We start from the raw sequence: 27,467 nt of genomic DNA, 5'->3' as shown, positions 1-27,467 counted from the left end.
TCATTTAGCACTGAGCACTCAATAATCACTTACTCACAGTATTTTGGCAAAGTTTGGGTCTCTCCAGTGATCATGGCCATCTGTAACAAGAAGCTTCTCTAACCAAAGATGAGACCATCACTGATCTATAGACATAAGCCTAAATATTTAGAGGGTAATTTCATGGACATAACATATCCATTTAACAAAAAGAAAAACAAAAAGTAGCAGCTTCCAACATACAGCCTATGGTCTTCTCAGCCACAGGATTTTGACTCCGTTTTCAATACCAGGCATGAATTCTCTTCCAAGCAGCAGCCCTCAAATCCAATGAGATGCCATTTCATTACTCCTGTAACAGTCATGGTACTATTATATCAGTGGGCACATCTTGCCTGTCTGGTCAATGGTGTAGGTCATAGGGCCCTCCGCTGGGTAAGATTGCTGATAATTTTTATCTAGCACTCTGACAACTAGTCAGTAGGGCAGCGACTTCCAGCTCAGCTTCAGCTTGAATTCTCAGTATGCTATATCACTATGTAGTTCTCATGGGCATCCAAAAACAGTAGCAATAGACTGTTTTGTTTTAGGGACCTTACTTTTACAGGAATTTTCCTGAAATAGCCTTGTTGTAGTTAGTATTGCATTGCTGGCAGAAGTCATCCCACCAAGAGCAGCTTGTAGCAAAAAAAGATTTGTTTTGACTTACAGACTCAAGGAGAAGCTCCCATGATGGTGGGGGTAAAGCAAATATTAGATGGACAACAGCAACAGGAGTGTGTGGAAACACTGGCACGAGGAAGCTGGTTATAATACCCATAAGGCCACTCCCAACAACACAATGCCTCCAGGAGATGTTAATTCCTAAATCAACATCACCAAGAACCTACCATTCATAATACCTACGTTTATTGAGTCACCTGAATCAAACCACCACAAACCTATAACTTTTGGAAGGAGTATTATCCACTCACACAGAGTATTTCTGTTCAAGTTCCTTTTCAAATTACACGAAAAGTTTATAAATGTTTTAAAATATTTGTAAGTCATCTACAAAAATGTCAGGATTCATGAAATAACTTTTTTATAGGTGTTAAAGGAATAAACAATGTTTATTAAATTGTCTAAATTTTATGCTTAACAAATAGTAAGTGACTAAAATAAATCTAAGAATTGGTTTTAAGATATACAAAGGCAATTGTAGTAAAAGGCAAAGCACTAAAGAAACTTGATATTATTAGAACACTCTCAAAAATAAGTCCTAGAATCAAGAATGGCAGCAATGTATCTAAAACCCAAATATTATTTACTATTATGTGCTGCCTCCATTAATTAAAGAAACATCTTCAATAAATTTGGTCTACAAAGTTGATGAATTCCCCCAGAATATAGATAGATAGTACTAAGTAAGTTAATATTTATTAAACACTAGATGCCAGAAGCTCTGTCCTGTGCAATTTGTTTTAATTCTTATAATTCTCACTATAAATTTATGAAGTAACTCCTACCATATTCCTTTTACAAGTAAATAATCAAGGTACGTAGAAGTTGAATAACATGTTAAAGCTTGTTACATGTCTAGCCAATCTACACTGAAGTTCAGTCCCAGTTAAACTATTATTTCTCACATGCTATTGATATTTTCTACTGAAATCATGTTTGAAGAATTGTAATAAATATTTATAAAAATTAAATATTGAGTAAACTGATGCACACAGTGTATAGGTATGATGAAGGTATTTTATTCTCCTTGGCTGAAACTTTCTACACATACATGATGTACAATATTTTTTTAATGGGAAGTTAATTAAGAAAAAAATGCTGTTTATTTGGATGGGAACTTGGAGGATGGATTAAATATAAAAATACACATTTTTCTTTATAATTGCAAATTACTCTCACACATTTTATCAAACCATTCTGCTAACAAAGTTTAGTTTAAAAAGTAGCATAGGGAGCTGGAGAGATGGCTTAGCGGTTAAGCACTTGCTTGTGAAGCCCAAGGACCCCTGTTGGAGGCTGGATTCCCCAGTACCCACATAAAACAGATGCACAAGGTGGCGCATGCATCTGGAATTCATGTGCAGTGGCTGGAAGCCCTGGTGCACCCATTTTCTCTCTCTCTGTGCCACTCTCAAATAAATAAAAATAAACAAAAGTTTTTTTTTAATATATTTTTTTAATTATTTATTTATTTATTTGAGAGCGACAGACACAGAGAGAAAGACAAATAGAGGGAGAGAGAGAGAATGGGCGAGCCAGGGCCTCCAGCCTCTGCAAACGAACTCCAGACGCGTGCGCCCCCTTGTGCATCTGGCTAACGTGGGACCTGGGGAACCGAGCCTCGAACCGGGGTCCTTAGGCTTCACAGGCAAGCGCTTAACCGCTAAGCCATCTCTCCAGCCCAAAACAAAAGTTTTTAAAAAGTGGAATAAGGACTTACTGATTTCTTACTTTTATATTTTCAAACAAAAAATAAAGTTCAGCTATAATTTATGCAAAGACTTATTAGACTTAAATTGTGGAATGTCTGTTCAGTGGTAAGCCAAAAATTCAGAATCATTATATAAAGACAAGTAAGTCCATATGCAGACCATAGATACAATAATATTCACATAATATAAAGTAGTACTTCTTATATCTCCGAGTCTGAACAAACTCCCACAAGATGGTTCGTTCAAATGATTTTATGAAGGATATGCCTCTGACACAAATTACAAGAAAAAAAGTTATAAAACAAAAACTAAAGTTATTGCTTCAGGGCTGGAGGGATGGCTTAGCTGTTAAGAAGTTTGCCTTCTAAGCCAAAGGACCCAAATTCAATTCCCTATGACCTACATCAGCCAGATGCACAAGGGAGCATGCTGTGTCTGGAGTTCCCTCTGCAGTGCCTGGAGGCTCAGTTATTGCTTCAGTTTCAAAGGTCTTTTTGTTTATTTTGATGTGTGTTTTGATCATAATCATCCCCATTACCCTATTTTATCAGAACCCCTGCTTCTATGTAAATAGTTCCTCTTCTAGTTTCATGTCTTTTTTTATTTTCTGTGAGCCACTGATTTTCATTTGGATTCCTTCCATGAGCATGGGTAAGAATTATTTATTGAAGCACCAGTGACTACACCACTAAAGAAAATAACTTCTCCCCCAAGTAGCATTAACCTCAAGGAGGATAGCAATATTATATTTTATTAATAATTAACATATACATGATGAGAACAATAACTTGCAACCTAAGTCTGATACTTGAGAACTTTTAAAGAAAATACTTAAGTTCTCCTGTCATTTGTTATATTTAATTTTTTTTGGTAGTACCATTTAAAGAAGAAATAAATATCAAGTATTGTAATCTCCTTAAGTACAAAGGCTTATAAACTAAAAAGAAGGAAAACGCATTAACTTCTATGAAATGGACGTCTGTAAACACTCTCCATCAGCGAACAGCTTTTAGCATGTGACCAGCCATTGTGAAACAGACATGTTAATAAAATATGGATAGTAGCAGTTTTACGTCCCTGCCATTAAGTAATAATGTTTTCAAAGATATAATTTCTGTTTTCTTACTTAACAGTAGAGTCTCCAAACCATTTCTAAATCATCTTGGATCAAGATAAGAACAAGGGCTGGAGAGATGGCTTAGCGGTGTTTAAGGCACTTGACTGCGAAGCCTAAGGACCCAGGTTTGATTCCCCACTACTCACATAAGCCAGATACACAAGGTGGCGATTGTATCTGGAGTACCCACGCCCAACACACACACACACACCCACACACACACACACACACACACACTGCCTCTCTCTCTCCCTCTCTCTTTCTGCCTTTCTGTCTCTCATATAGAAAACTTTAAATAAAAGAACAGACTAAGTGCCCATTTCGGAACATTTCAAACACAGCACTTGCATAAAGTTGAAGCATCTTAGCTTCTGGAATTAATGTCCAACCCAATTTATGCTTTTCTGAAAGTTGGATCATAATTTAGTTCCCCCCCCCCTCCAAAACATCATACAGCTGTATAAAATAGGCTCCGAAGAAAAGCTACGACTCTCCTCGTTCTCGTTATTGCCATTGGACAGTCAAAGAGAAGGATGGCCTGTCAGACCCGAGGAGCCACTGGAAGGCTGCTCCAGCATAGTTGCTTCCTGATCTAGCTCTCAATTCAGCCACAGGCTGCTGGCAAACACCATTTGGCCAGAACAAAGTTGTCGCAGACTCTGTCAAGCGCATGTCTATCAAAAGGCCCTTCCAACACCACCGCCAAAGGCAGGCCGGCTGTCCCTGAGCTCGGCCCCCGCGCCGCGCCTTCTGAGGTCCGTCTCTCCACATCACTCCACTCCACACCTCCGCGCCGCTCGGTCGGCGCTGGCTGCGCAGGCGCTCGCGCGCCGCCAAGAACAACTTCTCACGGGCCGGGCCGCGCAGGGCAGGGCGGCCGGGCACAGTGACGCGGGGTCCACAGGAAGTGCGGGCGGCAGCTGAGAGACGCGGCGGGCACAGCTCCCATCGCCAGCCTGAGGTAAAAAGAAAAAAAAAAGAAAGAAAGAAAGAAAAGAAAGAGCGGGCCGGGGCTCAGGGAGGTGGCGGTCCGCGGCGCCTCGAGGGGCCCTGGAGGCGGGGCCACGTGCCAGGCCCGGGGCTCGCGAGTCCGAGTCCCCCGCGGGCGGCGGCGGTGCAGCGCGTGGCGGGAGCGGGCTGCGCTCGCGGCCGGCCGAGACGGGGCGGGGCGCGGCTGGTGGAGGTGTGGTGCTGTGGGGGTGCCGGCGCGCTGCGGACCCGAGGGAGGACGCGGCGACCGCATCGCCTTCCACCAGCCCGCCCGTCCGTCTCCAGCCGGCCGGCGAGCCGCAGCCTCCCGCACGCACCCAGCCCCGCGAGGCGGCGACCGCGCATCCCGCGCACGCCCGGGGCGCTGCGCTCCCGGAGACGCTTGAGCGGGGCCGAGGCGCGCTCGAACTCACGCGCCCTTGCACAAAGTCTCGGTAAGCCGCGGGACGGCCGAGGGCCGGGGCGGGCACGGGGACGGGGGTGTCGGCGGTTCCCGTGTGTAAGTGTGTGCGTGGTGGGGGGGCGGGCGTCGCGAAGGGCAGGCTGAGGAAGCGAGGCGGCCGTGGGGCGGTGCTCGGGGGGTCCTTCCGCGCCGCCCGAGCCGCGAGCCGCCCCCGCCGTGCTCTCCCTCCCTTATGGCGCGGGAGGGAGGGCGCGAGCGCGCCCGGGACCTTGTACTTGACCCGGTATTGATGGGCAGCGCGGAGCCCGCGGCCGGCTGAAGAGAGCGGAGGGAGGGGCGGGGGTGGGGACCGCCGGGTGTCGCGGACCTCTCCGAGTTAGCGGGAAGCGCGGTGGGGCGGGGCGGCGTGGGACCGCGCACCTGCCGTGGGACGGCGCGACCCGCGGGGCGCTCTGTGAGGCGGCGGCCCCGGGGCGAGAGGAGGTGAGCGCGGCGGGCGGCGCGGGGAGCTGGGCGGCCAGCGTGCGGGAGGAGGAGCGCGGCGCTCGCCGCCGAGGGCCTGCGCTCCGGGCGTGCAGTTATCGGACAGGGCGAGGGGAGTCAGTGCGTCCGCGGAGGACAGTGCGAGGTGGCGGCATCTGGACGCGCACTCACGGGGCTTATCAAGTGAGGCGTTCGGAAGGCGTCCTTCCTCGAAGGACTGCCTCTGGATCTCGACCTGAGGCACTTGCTCTTCGCCTTTTAGCATCTCACGGGGGCGGCGAGGGGAGAAGTCCGAGCGTCCCGGAAAGAAACTAGCGTGGAAGGCTAGAATTGCACTAACAAGGCATTCTCAGCTACCGCGGGAGGCATTTCACGAGGGGAGGGGTGTCTTTGCGAATCTAGTGCTATCTGGAGAGCCAGCTTTAGTTTAAAGCCAGTTAAGACAAACCCTTATATTTAACATGGTTGCCATCAGAAAACGTTTAAACAAACACCTGATGTTTTTAGTTTAACACTAAAACACTTTTACGAACAAAATCACTAAGGCATTTTAGGCTTGTCACCTTGTACAACTGATTTTTAAGATTGGTAGGAATGTGTAGCAGTTTGGATAGATGTCAAATATCCCCACCCCCCTTTCTTTTGTATTTCTGATAATTTCATGTTCCAAAATACCTTCTCAGAATTAGCATGCTTCCTCACTCTGTGTGCCCTGGGGACGGGGCAGAGGGGAGAAGCTACCACTGGTAGGAAGGACAAAAAGTGACTTTTAATCAATATTTTAATAATACTAGGACTTGTCACATTTGTCCCTAGGATTTTTTTTTTATTATTAATTGAAAAATCATGCGCTTCAGTAAGGGAGTGTAGAATTTTGTGTTAATTGAATTAAATCTGAACCTTCAGGCTTACTTTTCTCCTGTAGAAACTACCTCTTGCTGTGGTACTGTTTCTGTTCAACCAGTGTTCTACATAGTATAAAAGAGCACTACTCTAGTATTATTTTATTTACCTCCTACCAGCAAGGTTAAGTTGACATCTACTGTTGTGTGACATAGGGTTATGAAGAGTTTTAACAATTATGATGAGGCACAATGCCTTGATAATTAGTAAAACAGCTTGATAACAGTGTTGGAGCTTGGGCCTAACTGAACAGATGATATGCTTCTGACTTTTTTCTGGGTATTTCTACTGTAGAGGTTTGAACTCTTTCTGCATATAAAATTTCCACAGGTTTGTTTTTCTGATTATGTTTGGAGGCTTATTAAACAAATGCAGTAAATATATTTGTAATAACATTTTTGTGAAATTTAGTTTTAAGAGTTTGCTAGTTCACATCTCTGATAACTTAAATTAACTCATTTCAGGGTGATCATGAGCAACCTTCAGCTTAGTTACCATTTAAATATCGCTGAAAAACATAGCTTAAACTTCCAATTTATTTTCAAAATAATTTGTGTGTTGGTTTAAGCATTACCAGTTCTTTGCTGTTTGATTAACTGTATCTTTCTAAGATACACTGGGGAGTGAGTACTTCTGCTTGTCTATGCAATACATAATACCACATTTATCTGACAACATCTGGGCTGCTGCTTGTTTTCATAAGTATATTTTCTATATGGTTTACCTCTATTAATTACCAAGACTTCAAAACATTAGCAGTTTCTAAATCTTAGCCTGTCTTTGGAGGTTATTGCACATGTTACTTTTGCATTCATTGAGTTGCCTTTATGAGCATGAATGTGTAAAGATAGTGCTATTCCTTGAGGTGTATAGAGCTGGTTTTGTTTATAATAGATGTTCTTTGCCTGCTAAGTTGAAATACTAGAATGGAGACAGAAGTACCATTCTTCTTTCTGTGCTTTTTCTGACTCCTCATTCCGTTATCAGCTATCACTTTCTACTGCTGTCAGACTGTGAGCGGGCCCTGCTGCTGTATTGCCAGTGGTCTTTCTTTCTTTCTTTCTTTTTTTTCCATGAAATGATGTGGACTATTGCCAGAAGACAAAGCCTGTGGATTTTGTGACAGACACTTTCTGTTCACATGCTTTATTTCTGGGATGTACTATGACCTGTACAATGTTTGAGGTTTCCAGGAGAATGGCCTTTATATGCATTGTTATAATATGTTTATTTACAGAAAAGTTTGTGTGTGAGGTCCTAGAAGAGTATTTTCATTTTAGACAGTTCAATTTTCTAAAACAAAAATCTGCTTTTATAAGAAATTAAAGCAGCTCATTTTTTAAATTGCTTTTTATGGTGGATGCACATTACTTTTCTTTAAATGTGACAGTATTTTTATGCCACTGAAACTTATTAAACTGATGTAATGTTAATATTTCCCTACCCTGGAAGCTAAGTAAAAGTGTAATTTGATAATCCTGCTAACCATACTGGAGGCTAGGTCAATTATTTAAATGTTACTTTGCATCCCTACCTGTGCAAGAGCTACATAATCAAATTAGAATGAAAAAGTTATTTAATGTAGTTTTGAAACCAGTGGAAATCATATCTTCTTTATCTGAAGCATTTTACAAACATTCATTCATTCTTCTAACAAGTACTTACTAGTTTACTGAAACATACTTTGTGCCAGGCTCTGTGTACTGGGATTATAAAAACAAGTCAAATTGGGGAGAGTACTCTGTGTTTAAGGGGAAGAGGCATGGGGAACAAACAAGCTTTAGTAGTAGCAGAGTCCTATCAGTACTGTAAATGCTATGGTGGAGATGTGCTCAGTTCTCAGAGCAGGGATTTGGAGGGGAACAGAAGATGGACTCGAAAGGCTTCATAGAAGGTGTCATAAAAGATGAATCCAGATGAGCAGTAGTAAGATCCCTGAGGCTCCTTTGCTTTCTTGAGGATTATGGCTATCTTTCTGCTCAAAGTCCTTTTAAAGAGGTGTGACATGGTGAAAACTCAGCTTTCACCAAGGTTAAGGAGGTTGGAGCTTAGAATTGTGAAACAGGAATATGCCTTTAGGTGTTAGGATAACTGTTGTCAGAGACTTTGTGGGCCTTGGGATGAAGATACCACAAAGGTACCCAGGTGATAGAGTCTTTAAGGACAAAGTGAGTGACTAGATGTTGTGTCAGGGTGGGTGATAAAGGATGTTGGGATAGGAGAGGCACATTTGAGAAGAAAGGGTGATAGATTTAGCTTTGGGATCTGTAGGATATGAAGTGCTTATAAACTGTTAGAAATGTGTGTCTAGTGAGAACTAGTTTACATAGTAAATAGATGAATTAAGTGGATAGATGGGTAGATGGATGGATGGATGGAAGATTGATTTAGCATATAACATATAGATGGCTATAAACAGAATTTAAAAGTTGATAGGCCTACCAGGGCAAGTATAAGAGTTAGGAGAGAAATAGAACAGGGGGGATTCTGAAATTCAAGATTCCTTAGAGAGATAGTACAAAGTAAGTGGGAAGAGGGGCAGGAGGAGATTTGGGGAGAGAATTTCAAGAAGTGAGAGGTCAGGCACTAATATGATGAGTATTGAACAGTTCTAGTTCTGCCCCTAGGCAGCTTTGTGTCCTTGGGCTTGCCATTTATTTCCTTTCCCTGCTCTGAAAATGATGATCTGAGCACTTACCAGATAAGGCTGCAGTGAGGATCAAATGAGATAGTCTAGTGATGCTTGGAAGATTACTGGGTTTTGAGCAAATGTGAGCTGAAAGCAAATCTTGGTTGTGTTTAGGAGACCCATAGTGGGTTTTGCTAAGCTGTCAGAGTCAGGAAGAGTGAACAAAAAGCCATTTTAAAGATAATCTTGCTTATAATAAGCCTTTTGCATGAAAAGCTAGTAGAAGAGTAGCATTTTTAATGTTTGAAAAGAGCCTAGGAACTAGCTGAACAAGGTCCTGGAAGACAGAGTGGGAGTTGCTTCCAAAGCTCTGGGGAAATGCTGGGTTTCTGTTCAGAAAACATTTTCAAATTTTATGGGGTGTTAAAAAATCAACAATCTGAAATGTAATGATTAACCTGTGTGAAGGTAGAAGGATGGTAGAGGTTTCTTTGCATTTTACCTCCTTCAGTTTACTATGGTGATAATCATATATTTGTTTTTTTAACTTTGGACTTTTCTCTGTTTGGATGAAGTGGTGATGTTTTATATGTAATATACACTTAAATTAGATTTCTACCTATGTACATGAATATTTTCATTTATAATTAGTGGGAAATATTTATATATATAAATGGGTTTGGCAGGCAACAGTGGAACGGACAGTCCATATTGCTTACAAATTTGTTGTAAGGCATAATAGTGATTAATTGTTATAGATAATTATTAATTTTAGTCCATTCTACTGTTGCTCACTGCTTTTCATTTGCTTATATAGCATTAGAGCAGTACATAGTTCAGTCACAGGTAAGCATTTACTGAGTGAATAGAATTAGATGTTTTAGCTTGAATGTTCAATTGTGTCCTTTGCCTGAGATTCTCCAGTCTTTTTTTTTTTTTTTAATGCTTTTTTTGAGGCAGGTTCTGTGTCTAGTCCATGCTGACTCTGAATTCACTATGTAGTTCAGGCTGGCCTCGAACTCACAACAGTTTTCCTACCTCAGCCTCCTGACTGCTGGGATTAAAGATTTGAGCCACCATGCCTGGCAGCCACAATGTTTTTGTTGTTATCAGCACCTCTCTCTGCTGGAGTTCAGTTTCCATGCTTTTTATCTGTTACGCTTATTACCTTACAGTACATTGTCCTTCTCTTACTTGCAAGGCAACAAGATCTGTACAAGTGATATTTTGCTTAAGAATTTTTTCTAGTCCATGTAGTAGTCCAGCTTTCTTTTCCAAACCAGTTTTTGACTATAGGTTGTCTTGCTCAGCACTCCCTTACAGAGACAGCAAAGCCAAGTTAAAATTCACTTGAGGGTCACATTTATATAAGAATGTAACAGAACATAAACAGTAGCTAGAATAAAATGTTACTTTTGACTTTATGAATAACAGGGTATCTTGAATAGCTAACTTTCTATTTTCTATTTCAGTTTGAATATGTTTTTGCGAATTTTGAAGCCTTTGGATTAGGTGGGAAGAATGTATTATAGTAGGAACATTTCAGAGAGCTTGCTTATGGCTTTGGATTACCCAAGAATTACTTTTCTGTAATGCATGGAAATCACTTATTTTTATTATTATTAAGTAAAAAAATAATACATTCTTAAGAACATATATGTTGGTACCATCATTTCCCTCCTCGCGAGCCCCGCTCCACTGAGGAGCCTCATAGCAGTCACTATTGGCTTTATTTTAAAGGTGCAACTAATTTCCATTGACTTGATAGCAGAAGTACATCCTCGAGTCTATCAGTTCATTAAAATACTTTATAACTGATTTTTTTCCTTTCTTTGGGAATATCATAATAAATGATGTGTAAAATCATTTTGTATCTTTCACTTCTGTTTAGAACAAGTTTAATGCTTTAAATATTTCCAAGAGTCTTAAGTCATATTTTTTTAATTACCACCTTAGTTATAGCTTGCTTTAATAAGAAATAATTAGGTGGAATTTTCAAGATGAGAAAAATTCAAATAATATATGTCATTTATTTCCCTTCATTATTCCCAATCTCCATGCCCCTTTCCCTGCTATACCCTTTCAATCCCATTATACACCCTTCTACATTCACAACATATATTCTATTACTCTTCCTCAAAGCCTCTGTGTTTTCTACATCTCATGAAAAAAAAATATATATATATTTATAAAATTAGAAACTAGGATCCAGGAATGAGAGAGAAAGAGCAAGAGGTTCTTATCTTTCAGAGCATATTTACTCAATATAATATAATATTTTCCAATTGTGTGTATTTTCCAGCAAATTTCATAATTTCCTTTATGGCTGTATAAAGTACTATTTATAAACATGTACCACATTTTTCTTATTCATTCATTTGTTAATGGAAATTTAGGCTGATTACCATTACTTGATATTGTGAAAAGAGCAATAACCATGGAGGTACAGGTATCTCTGTAGTAGGATATAGATTCCTTTGGGTATATGTTCAGGAGTATGATTGTGTATTTAAAAAGAAAAATAATGTGCTGTGCTTTCTATGATAAGATTATTGATTCTGTATGAATTTATTCAAATGTATGGAACATTAAATGTTTAAAACACCTAAGAGAAATAAGGCAAGCAATTAACACTTCGCAATATACTTTTGATAACATGTATCTTGATTTATTTTTTTACTTTTCAATTTTTTATTTTTTTATTTTAGAGAAAGCAAGAGAGAGAGGGAGGGTGAATTGGCACACCAGGGCTTCAGCCAGTGCAATCAAACTGGAGAGGCTGGTGCCACCTAGTGGACATGTATGACCTTGTGCGTGCCTCACCTTTGTGTGTCTGGTTTATGTGGGATTTGGAAAGTCAAACATGAGTCCTTAAGGCTTCACAGGCAAGCGCCTTAGCCACTGAGCCATCTCCCCATCCCTTGATTTATTTTTTAATTACTTTTTTTATTTTAGAGAGAGAAAATGGAAGAGTGTGTGCATATGGTCTCACTAGGGCCTCCTGCCACTGCAAAAGAATCTCCAGATGCATGCACCACTCTGCACCTGGCTTTATGTAGATACTATAGAATTGAACCTTGGGCCAGCAGGCTTTGCTAGGGAGTGACTTTAATTATTAGCCATCTTCTCAGCCCCTGATACCATATCTCTAATGTTTACTATGTTAATTGCATATTTTATTTTTCTTCATAAAATAATTTTCAGTAAAGAATACAGTTAATAGTTTTAAAATAAACTCAGGGGCTTTGCTATTTAAAGTAACATCAGATAAAATCCATTTTGAGTAATTTGTTATGTAAATTCAGATTTTTCTACTTTGCTTAAGTATGTACACACCACCACTACCACGCACAAATATTTGGACACACATCTGTAATTGGCTAAAGTTCCATTTTTCATTCATCTATCAGCTTTCTTCCTTTTCTTTTGAGGCAGAATCTCAAAGTAGCCTTGGTCTTAAATTTTTAATTCTACATTATTTTCACCATAATCACTGTTTAAAGGACAGGGTAGAAACAGGAAAACTTAAACACTAAATACGAGCAATCCAATGAGTGATTCTGTGCTGCACTTTAGCACCCTGAGAGAACTGCTATGAACCAGGCAGGGACCCTGCAACCTTCCCTGAGAAGAGGCCTTGTCTATGCTTTCCATAGCTTTCTTTACACTTGTGCTGCTCCATCTGTTTTTTGTCCAGTTGGTCTCCCTAAACCAACCTTTGAGCAGGGCTTGAAGGAAACTAGTCAAACAGGTTTGTCTATCCATTTGACAAAGGTGAAGGAAGCAGGGAAGTTTGTGGATAAGAGCAAGGGGAAGCTATTATAAGGGATATAAATGCTAATCACTCTGTTTTCCCCTGGCTTTGAAAACATTTGTGACATTTGTGAGTATGTATCTTAATGGAAATAAAATTGGAATAAAGAAAATGAATGGGAAGTAAGAGCAGTGAATCAGTTCAATGAAAGGAGAAACAAAGGAAAAAACAAACAAAGGTGGAGCTGGCAGAGGGACCTCAGGAGGCAAAGGACAATGCTTTAGTGTTGTATTTTCTCTGAACTGGGTGCATCACACCAACAAAATCGAGTATTGATCTCCTGAGGGTAAATGTAATTAAAACAAATGCATGCCATGGGATTCAGCATCCTGGAATGCTGAGACTTGGACCCTGTGGAAACTACCGTGATACATTTTGTCTTTAGGCCTTACCATAGTCTCCACCCTTTCTCACTAGTGGAGATTTTCTCCCTGCTGTGTATATCTGTAACCATGCTCTCCATTGCTTATTCTGGATGTGCCTCTGTGTCTTTTCTGGGTGTTTTAAAGAACATTTTCTTCTCTTTTTGAAATATTTTAATTTAATTTATTATTTGAGAAAGAGGCAGAGAGAGAGAGAGAGAGAGAGAGAGAGAGAGAGAGAGAGAGAGAGAGAATGGTTGTGCAGGACCTCTAGTAACTGTAGAGGAACTCCAGATGCATGTGCCACCTTGTGCATCTGACTTACTGGGTACTGGGCAAGTGAACCTGGGTCCTTAGGCTTCGCAGGTAAGTACCTTAACCTCTAAGCCATCCCTCCAGCCCAAGAACATTTTCTTTTCATCCCTGAACCTCCTTCACTGTTTTGTTTATCCTTACCCCTTTGTGATGTTATTCATGTTCAGGGACTAAATTTTATTTATAAATATTTTTGTACTATGAGCTCTGAATTTTTATCCTATTCTCTCAAAAGCTTGCCTAACAATGCCCCCCACCCCCAGGTCATGATTTCTTGCCCCCTTATCTTGTGAATCACTGGTCACTGTTCTGGTCTCACACCCTAGCTATTTGAAATGGCTAATGTAAAGAACAAAGGAGTTCTTTTCCCTTCCTCAACTTCCCCCACCTGAAGAGCCTTACAAAGCCCACTATCTGGAATCTCAGGTTGGCTGTGCCCTGCTCTTGAGACTCAGTCCTGGCAGCTCGTGTTTTTCCCGAATAAAAGCTTTCATCTTTGTCTCAGAGTGGTTTGAGTGGTCTTGGTCACTCCCGAACCTTACATCTGGTGTGGTGACTCAAATGAGGCTTCTGGTTGCCCTCTTCAGTGGCCAGACCTCCTTTTCCCTGACCAGACCACTAAGCGGCCATTTGACCCTCTGAAGTCTTTGGGCCATTTCTGCCTGGTACCGGCTTTCACATCCACCACAATTTGGCCTCTCTCTTCTTCCCTTCTCTGTCTCCTCCCTCCTTTTTGGTAAGTGTGTCTCTCAGGTTGACCTGCTGTCAGGTTTATTCTCTCCTTGTGGAAGCCATGCTGGCATGCTAGGATACATCCCTCAGCTGCTTTTGAGCCCCCATCCCAGGTGTTGAGAAAGACTCACTGTTGACACCTTGGGTCTCTCATTCTCTGGTCTACTGTACCCTAAGGGGCGCCTTTTGGTTTGGTTGCACCATTTTGGGACACTCTCCTCCTACGTCTTCCTCCTGAGGTCTCATCTTTCACTGCCAGCTGCTTTTGTAATCGGGAGCACACTTGCCCGCCTTGCCCATGCACAGGCTAAATAGCTGACAGTTGCGACCTGTAAGGCCTCTGCCCACATGGGAGGTGCAGATCCCATTCACCATCATGGGTTAGGGGTTCTGTGTAAATCCATCTTAAGCCCTGATTCCTTCCTTTCACCCTTGTTTTGCTCTTTCCCATTCTCCTTAAGAACTTAAAGCCTCTAGGACTCTTGGATCTTATCTTTCTCTGCAACTCTGCCTGGCCACAACATAAACTGGATAGTGAGTCCAAATAGCCTGAGAATGGAACTTTTGTCTTTTTCTGCGTCTCTGCCTGGCAAACAACATAAGCTGGACAATAGGTTCAAATGGCCCGAGAATGGTACTTTTGATTTCCAAATTCTAACTGATTTATAAAAAAACTTCTGAAAGTGTATAGGTAAATGGCCCAAAATACCCTACTTTTTACTCTGCATGCATGACCTTTTCTCTGCTCTACCTGCTCTTCTCACCAGGTTCTTCTAGCCACCTCGCCCCAACAGCTCCTCCTGCTCTTCCAGCTCCCTCAGCCTCTCCTGACCACCTGCCTGGTAAAGAGGTTTGATTTTAGTCTTCAGAGTTGTAAATAGAATAGAAATTTAAAATGGGAATACATAACTTCTGAATAAATGAATGAATATGTAAAGCAGAAATGGTTGACTATAGTCTATATGAAAAGTTCACTTACAATGAATGTGTGTGTATGAGTATTTATGTGGCTCATAGCCCTAAAGCTGCAGAATAATTTCAGTTCTGAACAGTGCCATTTCATTGTGGGTGATGTTCTCCACCAAGCCCACTTTACTAGATGACATAGCCAATTTTTACTGTTGCATGTCCCCCAGAAGGAACACTGAAAGTAATTAAAGTCATAGGCAAAAACAAATAATAATAAAAAAAAATACAAGAGTCTCCTACTCGAGTTATAAAATGGCAGGATTAGAAAGCAGTCTATAGCCCTCAGGAAAGTCCAGACACTCCCTGGAATTTAGGAAGAACAAAAAAATATAAGGCTTTTTCTTAGCTTCCCTGCCTTGCAGAGCCAGGGGGCTGCAAGCACAGGGAATCTCAGGATCCTGGCCCCAGCATGATGATGAATGAATGCCAAGTCGCTGTAAACAGATGGGATGGGGACTTCTTATAAGAAATTTGTAACTGTTTTAGGTTTATCTTTCCATGTTTCAATGAAACTACTAACACAACAGCCTCAAGATTTATGCTTAAATTTAGAAGTGCTCAATATGAGTTTGTAAGAAAATTCTAAAGTTTCTAATAATGTTTGACTTTGTTTTCATATTTTTAAAAAAATATCGTGTTTCAGGAAAGTTAAAAGAAACAAAGTTCCAAAATCAATAAATTATAAAATCTGTATGTTTATTCTGGGTAAATAGTATAAGTCAAATCTGATCTACTATTTCTTTAAAAAGTCATTTCAAAAGGTCTTTCAAGGGAAAAAAAAATGGTCATATTAAAAGTCTTATAGTAAGGATAATAAAAGTCTTTGTTGGTAGTTATGAGATGAACTGACAATGAAGATAGACTGGAGAGAAAATTTTAATGTTGGATGATAAATGTTTGATGAAGAAGATTGTTACAGAGTGGTTACATAGATTGTAAGGTAAAAGTACGTAGATGGAGATATGATTAAGCTTAAACAGAAGGTTAAACACAAAGCACTTAATCAGATTCCAGACTTCTTAAGATATAAAATGACTGTTAGTCTAGGGTTTACATCAGACTAACAAAGTGTGGGCCTGGCTGGTAGCAGGTTGCTATGGTATTCAGGTTGTAAATCTTAATGCATTGATGTTAATCTGGTCATAATAATGGTCATGAAAGACTGAATTTAGAGTACCCAACCAAGTTAACTAGGTTCCTCTATTTGTCAACCTTTTAACTAAACCTTAAGGTTAAAATTGACCCATTAATATTTAATTGTCTCCTAAGGTTATTATATCTAAAACCCTACCTCAAAAAAAAAAAAAAAAATCTCACAGAGGAATTATTTACTCTTTTCCCGCCTATTTTAAATAGACATTTGAAAACATTAAAAAGTATTTATTTATTTGTCACATACCTGAAAACTATTTACTTCATGGTAACAGTTAAAGGAATATTCTGAGCAAAGTTATGTTGTGATTTAAGATGTTAATTCCTCAATTCCTACAATACTCAGTCTTAATACTTTAGATTTAATTTACATCAGTACTGAACAAGTTTACCAAAGTGTCACAGGCAGAATTATAGAGTTGATAAAGGTTCAAATAGTGTCATTAAATTTTGTGTATGTTTGGAATTTAATAAAATCGATTTGGAAGAGATTAAAAATATTTCTTTTTGGCTCAACAGTTAAAGTTGCTTGTTTTCAAAGCCAGATGCACATAGTAGAACATATATTTGGTAACTTTATGCAGTGGCAAGTGGCCCTGGCATGCCCATTCCCTCTCTTTTTCATGAGACTTGTTTCCTTTTTTTTTTTTTTTTTTTTTTTAATTAGATCATGGCAGATTAATCCAGTTCCTCTAGTCTTTGGGTATGTTAACTATAGGTAAATTAATTTTAAAACTGACTTATAGATTGAATGGACATCTCATTTAGCTTTTAAAAGTAACAACATAATATAGATTTCTTGTTTATGTTAAATTCTGTCAGCATATCTATTGTTCATAGTTTACTCTCTATAGTCTCATGTGCCTTAAATGTGGAAATTCTACACTTTTTGTAAATATCAGACTTTTACAGGAAATCACAATATTGTAATTTGGTTTATACAAAGTCAATGATGTTTGGCTACAGATAAGCATGCATCACCATGCCTAGCTAAAAAACTCTGTAATTTTAAGATGGCTCTTGTCTTGTTCATACTGGTTTTGCTGGGTGATTATCACTGAGGTTGTAATCTAAGTCTTGTAAAATGTGAGTTATTCTGATTTTCTTCTTAGAAAAACTGAGGAAGCTCCCCATGTCTTAGGGAAATCCACTGTATACAAACAATGTTAGTATAGTTTGTCTAAGCTTCATGTAATGGTTATAAATATGTTTTTAGTTAAGCCTTAAAATTGTTCAATGGTAAAAGATACTTATTTAAGAAATTACTTTGTGTCTGTCATATTGTCTCTAATGTATGCTAAAATCAGGCTTGTTTAACTCAACAATGACCAGGTTTTATTTAATTCTTAAGCTGTGTATAATCAGTCTCAATCAAGATTACACTTAACTAATTGTCTCATTTCAGGTATTAAGTTCATTATGTATAGAAATATTGATATGTTTCCTGCTGTAGAAAAATAATCATAAATTGCTGTTCTACTTCTAGTTTGGGGGTTAATTGGTACTTGCATTGGTATACAGACTAACCAAAGTTGTTTTCAAACATAGATACTAAGTTTTTATACTGTCTTGTCTTTTCCTGGCATGCAATTTCTAGAATAAATCGACTTAAAGTTATTGATAAAGTAATTCATAAAATCTTGTTTTCAGGGCTGCTAAAGTGTTCTGCCTACACTTATAAATGACAGATACTAAAAATTTTGAATGTGTATTCTTTCTATGTCCAAGTTATAACTTACACTGTCACCTGACAACTAAACTTAAATATTAATCTAAATGATTTTAAACTATTGTATCAAACTCTAGACAGATCTGCTTTGCTAACCAGATATGTCTTGTGCCCTTTTTAACTAATCTGTTTTGCTAGTCAGATATGCACAGTCTTTTTGAGTAATTAATAACCATATGTAGAAGACAAAATTAATCAAAAACATTGGAATTAAAAAGATAACCAATATTTTGGTTCCTGCTCCCAGGTCAAAAGGCTATAGGAGATGATGGGACAGAACTAACTTCTAGCTTCTGGTAAGTTACCTATCTTCTTGATCAGAGAGGATATGGAGACCCAGAGATGAATTCCAAGTCAGTGTATCTGCAACAAGAGAGTCACTTTGGAGGAAAATCAGTCTTTCAGTTTCCCAAAAGAGTGAGGGCTACTTGGTCATCACAGCCTTAATTTATCCTAGCATGCTGGTGACAATGCTGAGAGTCGTAGAACTCACAGGTCCCTAAATATCTCTCCTACAATGCCATTATTAACCTCTAAGATATACAGTTAATTCTGGCAGCCTACATGGTCTAAGTCACCCAGTAAGAAAAATATAGCTACAACATAAACAATGATTCAGACTAATAGGCTCCCCTGTGTGATGTTGACTTACAATACTAGACTCTAACATTAACTCATGCCTTCTGCTTCTGCCTGTCCCTGATTAACTTCACCTACACTGACCCCCAGCTCCTACTTGCTTTATCCAGAATCAGAGCTATTCCTGGGCCCCCCCTCCTTCCTTAGCCCTTACCCTATCTCAAATCAGGGATAAGAACACTGCCACCCCTGATCCCAAAATGCCCCTCTGCCTCCTATCTCTTGCCCCAAAGCCTCTATTCCTTCCTCTGAGTGCTCATCCTTCCATTACGCCTGGGTTTTGATGTCATAACTGTTGACTAGAGTAACAGGCTCCTTAATTCTCCCTTCTGTCTTTGCACGGGGTGCACAGAGCCCATCTACCTCACCTTCTCTGAAACAGGTGTCTGCCTACAACTACCCTGAAGCAAACTGAGTACATGGATGGTACAAGAGAAGTCTCTGTTTCATTCAGGACTAAGTCCTAACAACGTGCTACACTGGAACTATTGATCTCACCACTCTGCCACCTCCAGTATCTCCCATAAGAACTCATCACCCTTATGGTCAGCATAACCTTCATCTCTCATCATTAACAAAAGGCTGGAATGTTAGGTCAGGACAGGCTCCAAAAAATGGAGTCACAGAGGATAGCAGGATGGCATTAGAAACTTACTCACTTAAGGAAGAGCTAACACCATTGCTTCTTAAGCTTTTCCAGGGCACAGAAAAAGAAGGAATTCTACCAAATTCCTTCTATGAGACCAGCATCACCCTGATACCAAAACAAGGCAAAGATAGAAGAAAAAAAAAAAAAAGAAAATTACAGACCAATCTCCCTCATGAATATAGATGCAAAAATTCTCAACAAACTATTGGCAAACAGAATACAAGACTATATCAAAAAGATATTCACCCTGACCAAGTAGGCTTTATCCCAGAGATGCAGGGATGGTTCAATATATGCAAATCTATAAATGTAATACATTATATAAACGGGTTGAAGGACAAAAATCACATGATCATCTCACTGGACGCAGAAAAAGCATTTGACAAAATCCAACATCCCGTCATGATAAAAGTCCTACAGAGACTGGGAATAGAAGGAACATATCTCAATATAATAAAAGCTGTTTATGACAAGCCTACAGCTAACATATTACTAAATGGGGAAAAACTGGAAGCTTTTCCACTAAAATCAGGAGCAAGACAAGGCTGTCCACTGTCCCCACTTTTATTTAATATAGTTTTGGAAGACTTAGCCATAGGAATAAGGCAAGACACACATAAAAGGGATACAGATTGGAAAGGAAAAAATCAAGTTGTCATTATTTGCAGATGACATGATTCTATATATAAAGGGCCCTAAAAACTTTACTAGCAAACTGTTACAGCTGAACAAACCCTACCGCCATGTAGCAGGATACAAAATAAATACACAAAAACACAACAAACACACAGAGGATGAAATCAAGAGAATCGCTCCAATTCACAATTGCATCAAAAGAAATAAAGTACCTTGGAATAAACCTAACAAAGGAAGTAAAGAATCTCTACAACTAGAACTTTAAAACATGCAAGCGAGAAATTGCAGAAGACACTAGAAAGTGAAGAAACATCCCCTGTTCCTGGATTGGAAGAATCAATATTGTAAAAATGGCAATTTTGCCAAAAGCAATTTACACATTTAATGCAATCCCTATCAAAATTCCAAAAGCATTCATCATGGAAATATAAAAAACAATCCAAAAATTCATTTGGAATCACAAAATACCTCGAATATCTAAAATAATACTGAGCAACAAAAATACGGCTGGTGGTTTCACCATACCTGATTTTAACCTATACTATAGAGCCATAGTAACAAAAACAGCATGTTACTGGCACAAAAACAGACATGTAGATCAGTGGAACAGAATAGAGGACCCAGATGTAAGCCCAAGTAGCTATAGCCACCTGATATTTGATAAAAATGCCCAAAATACTCATTGGAGAAAAGACAGCCTCTTCAGCAAATGGTATTGGGAAAACGATATATATCTGCAGAAGGATGAAAATAGATTCTTCTCTCCCTCCATGCACAAGAATTAAGTCCAAATGGATTAAAGACCTTAACATCAGACCTGAAACTCTGAAATTGCTAGAGGAAAAAGCAGGGGAAACTCTTCAACATATTGGTCTTGGCAAAGACTTTCTGAACACAACCCAATTGCTTAGGCAATAAAACCACAGATTAATCACTGGGACCTCATGAAATTACAAAGATTTTGCAGTGCAAAGGACACAGTGAAAAAAGCAAAAGGCAACCTACAGAATGGGAAAAAATCTTCGCCAGCTATATATCTGATAGAGGATTAATATCTAGGATATACAAAGAACTCAAAAAGTTAAATAATAAGGAATCAAGCCAATCAAAAAATGGGCTGTGGAGCTATATAAAGCGTTCTCAAAGGAAGAAATATGAATGGCATATAAGCATCTAAAAAAATATTCTATGTCAGTAGTCATCAGGGAAATGCAGATTAAAACTACATTGAAATTCCATCTGTCAGATTGGCCACCATCATGGAAACAAATGATCATAAATGTTGGCAGGGATATGGAAAAAGAGGAACCCTCCTACACTGCTGGTGGGAATGCAATATGGTCCAGCCATTGTGGAAATCAGTGTGCAGGTTCCTAAAACAGCTAAAGATTGATCTACCATATGACCCAGCTATAGCACTCCTAGGCATATATCCAAAGGAATCATCTCATTTCCTTAGAAGTACGTGCTCAACCATGTTTATTGCGGCTCAATTTATAATAGCTGGGAAATGGAACCAGCCTAGATATCCCTCAACAGATGAGTGGATAATGAAGATGTGGAACATTTATACAATGAAGTTCTACTCAGCGGTAAAGAAAAATGAAGTTCTGAAATTTGCAGAAAAATGGATGGACCTGGAAAGTATTATACTAAGTGAGGTAACCCAGGCCCAGAAAGCCAAGTGCCACATGTTCTCTCTCATATGTGAATCCTAGCTACAGATGAATGGGCTTCTGCGTGAGAAGGAAAATACTTAGTAGCAGAGGCCAGTAAGTTAAAAAGGAGACATAAAGTGAAGAGAAAGGAAGGGAGGAGGGTATTTAATAGGTTGATATTGTATATATGTAAGTACAATGATTGTGATGGGGAGGTAATATGATGGAGAATGGAATTTCAAAGGATAAAGTGTTGGGGGGGAGGGAGGGAATTAACATGGGATTTTTTTTATAATCATGGAAAATGCTAATAAAAATTTTTAAAGGAAGAAACTTATTCACGTTACTAAAGAAAGTGCCTAGCCATTACCTCTTCTTTGCCTACAATGCCCCCCCCCCCCCGCCACCAGGTCATGATTTTCTGCCCCCTTATTTTGTAAATCACCTGGTCACTGTTCTGGTCTCACAACCTAGCTATTTGAAATGGCTAATGTAAAGAACAAAGGAGTTCTTTTCCCTACCTCAACTTCCCCCATCTGAAAAGCCCTACAAAGCCCACTATGTGTAATCTCAGGTTGACTGTGCCCTGCTCTTGATAGTCAGTCCTGGCAGCTCATGTTTTTCCTGAATAAAAGCTTTCATCTTTGCCTCAGAATGGTTTGTGTGGTCTTGGTAATTCCATTCCTAAACCTTACACTTAGGATTCAGTCAACTTCCCAACTCCTTTCTTTCTTTTTTTTTTTTTTTTCTCTCCTATTTCATCAACCAAATGACAGACTTCATTCCTTCTGAGATTCCCTTTTCCTTTATTTCTATTTCCTATGTGTACTCTGGCCTCTAATTCTATCCATCCCTATCTTCATGAAGCCTTCCCCCCAACTCCTTGCTTGATACTTTCCATTCACCTTGGGCTGCATTATTATTATAGTCCTTTCTTGACCTTGACTGCATTAGTGCCCCTTTTCACTGTACCCTTGGCTTAGGACCCCTTCCTTCACCATTTTTCACCTTACTCATGGCTTACTCTTGCTATCTTCCCTAGTCATTTGACTCTTCCTGGGAACAAATAATTTTTAGCCAAATCTCTGTGGCTTTGCATTGTCTAGCTACACTTTGACCACACTTCCTTAACTTCTCCAAACCCAACAAGGTTCCATTTAGCTCTTGGGGCGTTTGCTTCAGGACAATTCACTCCTAGACTATGCCCTACTTTTTCTTGGATAGGTAGTTTAGATAGATAGATAGATAGATAGATAGATAGATAGATAGATAGATAGATGTTAGATAGATAGATGATGGGTGTGTGATAGATAGATAATGGATATATAGGCTGATAGATACATGGACAGATAGATACCAGACAGATTAACCCTTTAAGGTTTTGATATTCAAGTCCCACCTCAGAGTATTGTATCCTAGGGGCTTTGAATTTTTTTGTTTGGTTGGTTTTTCAAGGTAGGGTCTCACTCTAGCCTAGGTTGACCTGGAATTCACTCAGTAGTCTCATTGGTCTTGAAGTCACAGTGATCCTTCTACCTTTGCCTCCCGAGTGCTGGGATTAAAGGTGTGCATCACTATGCCTGGCTCTTTTGAACTTTTGACTTCACCTTTTACATATATTGATAATAGTTTAACATTTAATTTTGTTCACTTCCTGCCTCTAAGGAGAGTAGGGTCAATTTACTGCTTTGGACAAACAGTACTCACCTAAGATAAGGTATTAAAATGACATCAAATGTTATCTGTACTTTCTCACAAGGCCTAGGGAAGTCACTATTTTTCTATATTTAGGAAGCTTTTAATTGTGTTTTCCCCAAGTTGTGTCATCGAAACTTGAAATGTTTCTGTCTTAAATGAAGTGATCTGTATAGCAAGCAGCAACATATATTATAGACACTGTCCTGTCTTATAGTCACAGTGGGAAGATCTGATTGGTAGAAAATAGATGCCATATTTTCTTAGAACTTTTTTTATATAAATTTTTCATATGTGTGTGCTTATTGGAGTATTAGGGTCTCATACCATTGCAAATGAATGTTTGTAGGGTGTGTGGGCATCTGAGGAATTGAACCTGGGCCTGCAGGTTTTGAAAGCAAGTGTCTTTAAGCCAGTGAACCATCTTCCCAACCCCCATAAAACTCTATAAAAAACAGTATAATTTATTATAAAATTATAAGGGTTTAGAGACAGTTTTCCTTTAAATTTACTCAGGGTTTTGAATAGAGGAAATGCATACCTACATAATTCTAGGTAATAAAATTAAATAATGATAGAGATGATTAAGTGTACTTTTTAATTTGTTCTTCCATTTAAGTATTCCTTATGTCATGAAATATAGTTAGTGAAAATAGTTGCGCACATGGAATGGAGGACTTGGAAGCATTGTAACCACCCTACTCCCCTTGAACTTTCTATATCAATTATTATCTCCCCACTTTGTATTCAGTTCCTCCTTTTGTAGTTGTCAAGATGCTTCTGGTTAAAATGCTTCCTCTTCTATCTCTTTCCAGGCAAGGCAGTAAGGAAAGGGATAAGTAAGAATATATTTTAAGAAATAGCCTCAGGAAAATACAAATTCATGAGAAAAAAAATTGGAAAAAAATATGAAGGCTATTAATAAAGGATGCTTGTTTGAGTTATTTGTCAATTTTAGGCATTTTTGAGTGCTACTGTAGTACTTAGATCAGTTAGTCTTTAAATGAGCCTATTCTATGGAATATGCTTTTGTTTTAAACTATGTGCAATACATAGAAACAAGTTCCTTTGGTGTTTGCTTCCTCGCTTTCTTTTTTTCTTCACCTTACAACGTGTGCATTTTTGAAAATAACAATTCTATCATTCTTGGAGAATTCAGATGTCAGATCTTATTGATGAGCTTAGACATGGTGTGAGGAAAGGATGTGGACTGGAACATGTTATTTCATATCATCCTGTGAAGTAGGTTTTTATCTTCTTTATAGATCCTAGGTGTTTTATGTTTACTGGCAAACTATTTTGGGCCAGTAAAAAATAATAATTTAGATTTTTACATACTGCTTCAGTGCAAATGTATTCTTGTTCCTCCCCCTGTTGTCTTCACCAGTAGGTGGTAGAGATCCTTTGTGAACCAGATGTGTTTATTTCCTGAAGGAAATAATGGGGATTTGTAATATTTTTTGACTAATTCAGCCAGTCATTTGACAAGCAGCCATTATTTGGTAAAACTCTTCTTCCTTGGACTAACAAGGTGGTGTTTTTTAAATAATATATTTAAGGGTTTTATAGTACAAGATTTAAGGAAGTTGGTACTGAGGCTGTCCAGTACTGCTGTTTTGATTTGTATATTCATAATTCAAAAAAAGTTGACATGTTATCTGACATATGATAATTTGGAGAGTCTTTACCTAGCACAGGCAAGAGAAACTAGGTGAGGACCCAGGAAACCTGAGCCCAATTTTAACTCTGCCAATGAGCAACTATGGACTGACTCTGGGAAGCTAGGCAGGTACTCCCTGGACACTGTACCTTTCTCTACAAATGATAGGAATTAGACTGTTATATTATAGACTGTTATATGCTAAGTTGTCACTCTGATTTATTTTTAGTTACTTTAAAATTTTATTTATTTGAAAGCAGAGAGGAATAGAAGAGAGACAGAGAGAATGGGCACACCAGAGCCTCTGGCCACTGCAAATGAACTTCAGATTCATGTACTATTTTGTGCATCTGGCTTTACATGAGTACTGGAGGAATAAAACCAAGGTTGTTAGGGCTTTGCAGGCAAGCACCTTAACCATTGAGCAATGTTTCCAGCTCCTATGATTTATTTTTAACTAAAAATGCATTTTATATACTTGGTATCACTTTCTACCTAATATATTATTAGTAGTTATATTTTTATTGTTTTATCAATAATTATATTTTTATTGTTTTTTTCAAAACCAGTAGCAATGACAATGATGCACAAAAGACTGCTCTAAATTTGCTTTATTACAAATATCTGGGTATAATCCTAGCTGCTTAAAAGACACAAAACTGTACATTTTTATCTGTTAGTAAGTGCATTGTGCCTGTTTAAAGCACCTAAACAAGTTTTTTCCTATGGAGATTAACATGACTTTGTTGTTTTTCAAATCTTATCCTTTAGAACAAGACTCTTACAATGGTTATGCGAGAGTTTTGACAGTGCCAAAGTTTACTTGTTCATCTGTGAAAACATCCAAGAAATTGAATCGAAATATCTAGAATTCTCATTTTATGGTCAATGTTTGGATAGGGACTTTTTTTTTTAATTTATTTATTTATTTATTTGAGAGCGACAGACACAGAGAGAAAGACAGATAGAGGGAGAGAGAGAGAATGGGCGCGCCAGGGCTTCCAGCCTCTGCAAACGAACTCCAGACGCGTGCGCCCCCTTGTGCATCTGGCTAACGTGGGACCTGGGGAACCGAGCCTCGAACCGGGGTCCTTAGGCTTCACAGGCAAGCGCTTAACCGCTAAGCCATCTCTCCAGCCCTGGATAGGGACTTTTGAATCCAAAACATGCTTAGAATATTACATGGGGATTTATTTTGTGAATTTAAAAATATTTTTAGTTATTTATTTGAGAGAGTACAGGCACTTCAGGACCTCTGGCCACTGCAAAGAACTCTAGATACATGCACCACCTTATGCATCTGGCTTATGTGGGTACAGGGGAATAGAAGATGGGCTTTAAAAGTAAGTGCCTTAACTGCTAAGCCATCCCTCCAACCCTATTTGTGACTTTCAGTAATGCTAAAGGTCATTTAAATGTCCAATTACTAATAGTAAACAAAGGCTATTTTTAACAAGTAGAAGAAACAATCCCATGGCTCTACTATGTTTCTGTAGCCGTAATAATTTCTTCATTATGGCATATTGAGTAGTAGTTTCTTCCTTCTAGGGAGAGGCTTTATTGTCCTTAATACAGATTTCCTTGCAGTCTCCTTGTAATTAAGATATCAGTAAAGGAGCTACTTAGAGACTTCAAGACCCTCTGGACTGCAGTATGGGACCTGGTTTCAAAACAGATAAAAATCCCAGTTAAAAAGTTACAAAATGTAAGCTAGGCGTGGTGGTGCATGCCTTTAATCTCAGTACTCTGTGGCAGAGGGAGGGAGATTACCGTGAATTCAAGGCCATCCTAGAACTATAGAGTAAGTTTTAGGTCCACCTGGGCTAGAGTGAGACTACCTCAAAAGATAAATAAATAAGTAAATAAAGGCTAGAAATTTTAACATAGCATTTTAAAAATAAAGCATTTTTGCTTTAACTCAAGTATAAAGTATGTTTTATGTTAGAAATTTATATTGCAGAGATGATTGTTTTAAAAAGGAAATAACGCCTGTCACAATTCTAAGCCTTAGACAATCTCAGCTGGATGATAAGAACTTCCTTCATATGTCTTACAAAGGATGAGATCAGATTCAAAACAAGGCATTTCTGTATAGTTTCCTAGATGTTGGTCACATGTTGCAGATGTGTGGAGATAACTGGTACCCTGCTGGTCTTAGGAAATCGCAGAGAAAGGAACCCACATCTTTGTAGAATGTGTGCGTGTGTGGGTGTGTGTGTGTGTGTGTGTGTGTGTGTGTGTATGTACTTAATAAGTAAGGCTAATAAGGTTCAACATGCTTCAGTAGTACCATGTGCTTTATTAAAAAGGTATATTGTATCTTTTTCTGTTGCAAATTTTTATCTTTATCAGTAATTCTCAAAAAGGGGTTCTTGGATCAGTATTTTCAACATGACCTGGGAACTTATAAATACAGATGCCTAGGCCCATCTCAGATCTGTGAAATAAAAACTGAGGGCAGACCCAACAGTCTGTTTCACATTGTCCTCCAGGTACTTTAGGTGAATGCTATTTATGA

The 27,467-nt window shown here is 39.1% G+C and overlaps 1 protein-coding gene across 6 annotated transcripts in view; it reads left to right on the top strand.

Annotated features, from left to right (window-relative positions):
• The first annotated feature begins 4,405 nt into the window (after positions 1 to 4,405).
• Ugt8 (UDP glycosyltransferase 8) overlaps positions 4,406 to 27,467 on the top strand; it is an 84,656-nt gene continuing 61,594 nt past the window's right edge. Inside the window, exon 1 of one of the 6 annotated variants that reach the window (XM_045143771.1) lies at positions 4,406 to 4,492. The gene's annotated coding sequence lies outside the window, so the exon portion shown is untranslated. Of the gene's footprint in view, positions 4,493 to 4,895; positions 4,956 to 5,357; positions 5,408 to 6,569; positions 6,641 to 14,969; positions 15,005 to 18,289; positions 18,309 to 27,467 lie in introns of those variants that run through there. The other 5 variants (XM_045143773.1, XM_045143772.1, XM_045143774.1 and 2 more) reach the window with 5 other exon arrangements.

This window comes from Jaculus jaculus, chromosome 2, assembly GCF_020740685.1.
Source record: "Jaculus jaculus isolate mJacJac1 chromosome 2, mJacJac1.mat.Y.cur, whole genome shotgun sequence".
In the NCBI taxonomy this organism is placed as follows: Eukaryota; Metazoa; Chordata; class Mammalia; order Rodentia; family Dipodidae; genus Jaculus; species Jaculus jaculus.
The sequence above is the reverse complement of the archived record's forward strand: the minus strand, read 5'-3'. Positions and strand labels throughout refer to the sequence as shown.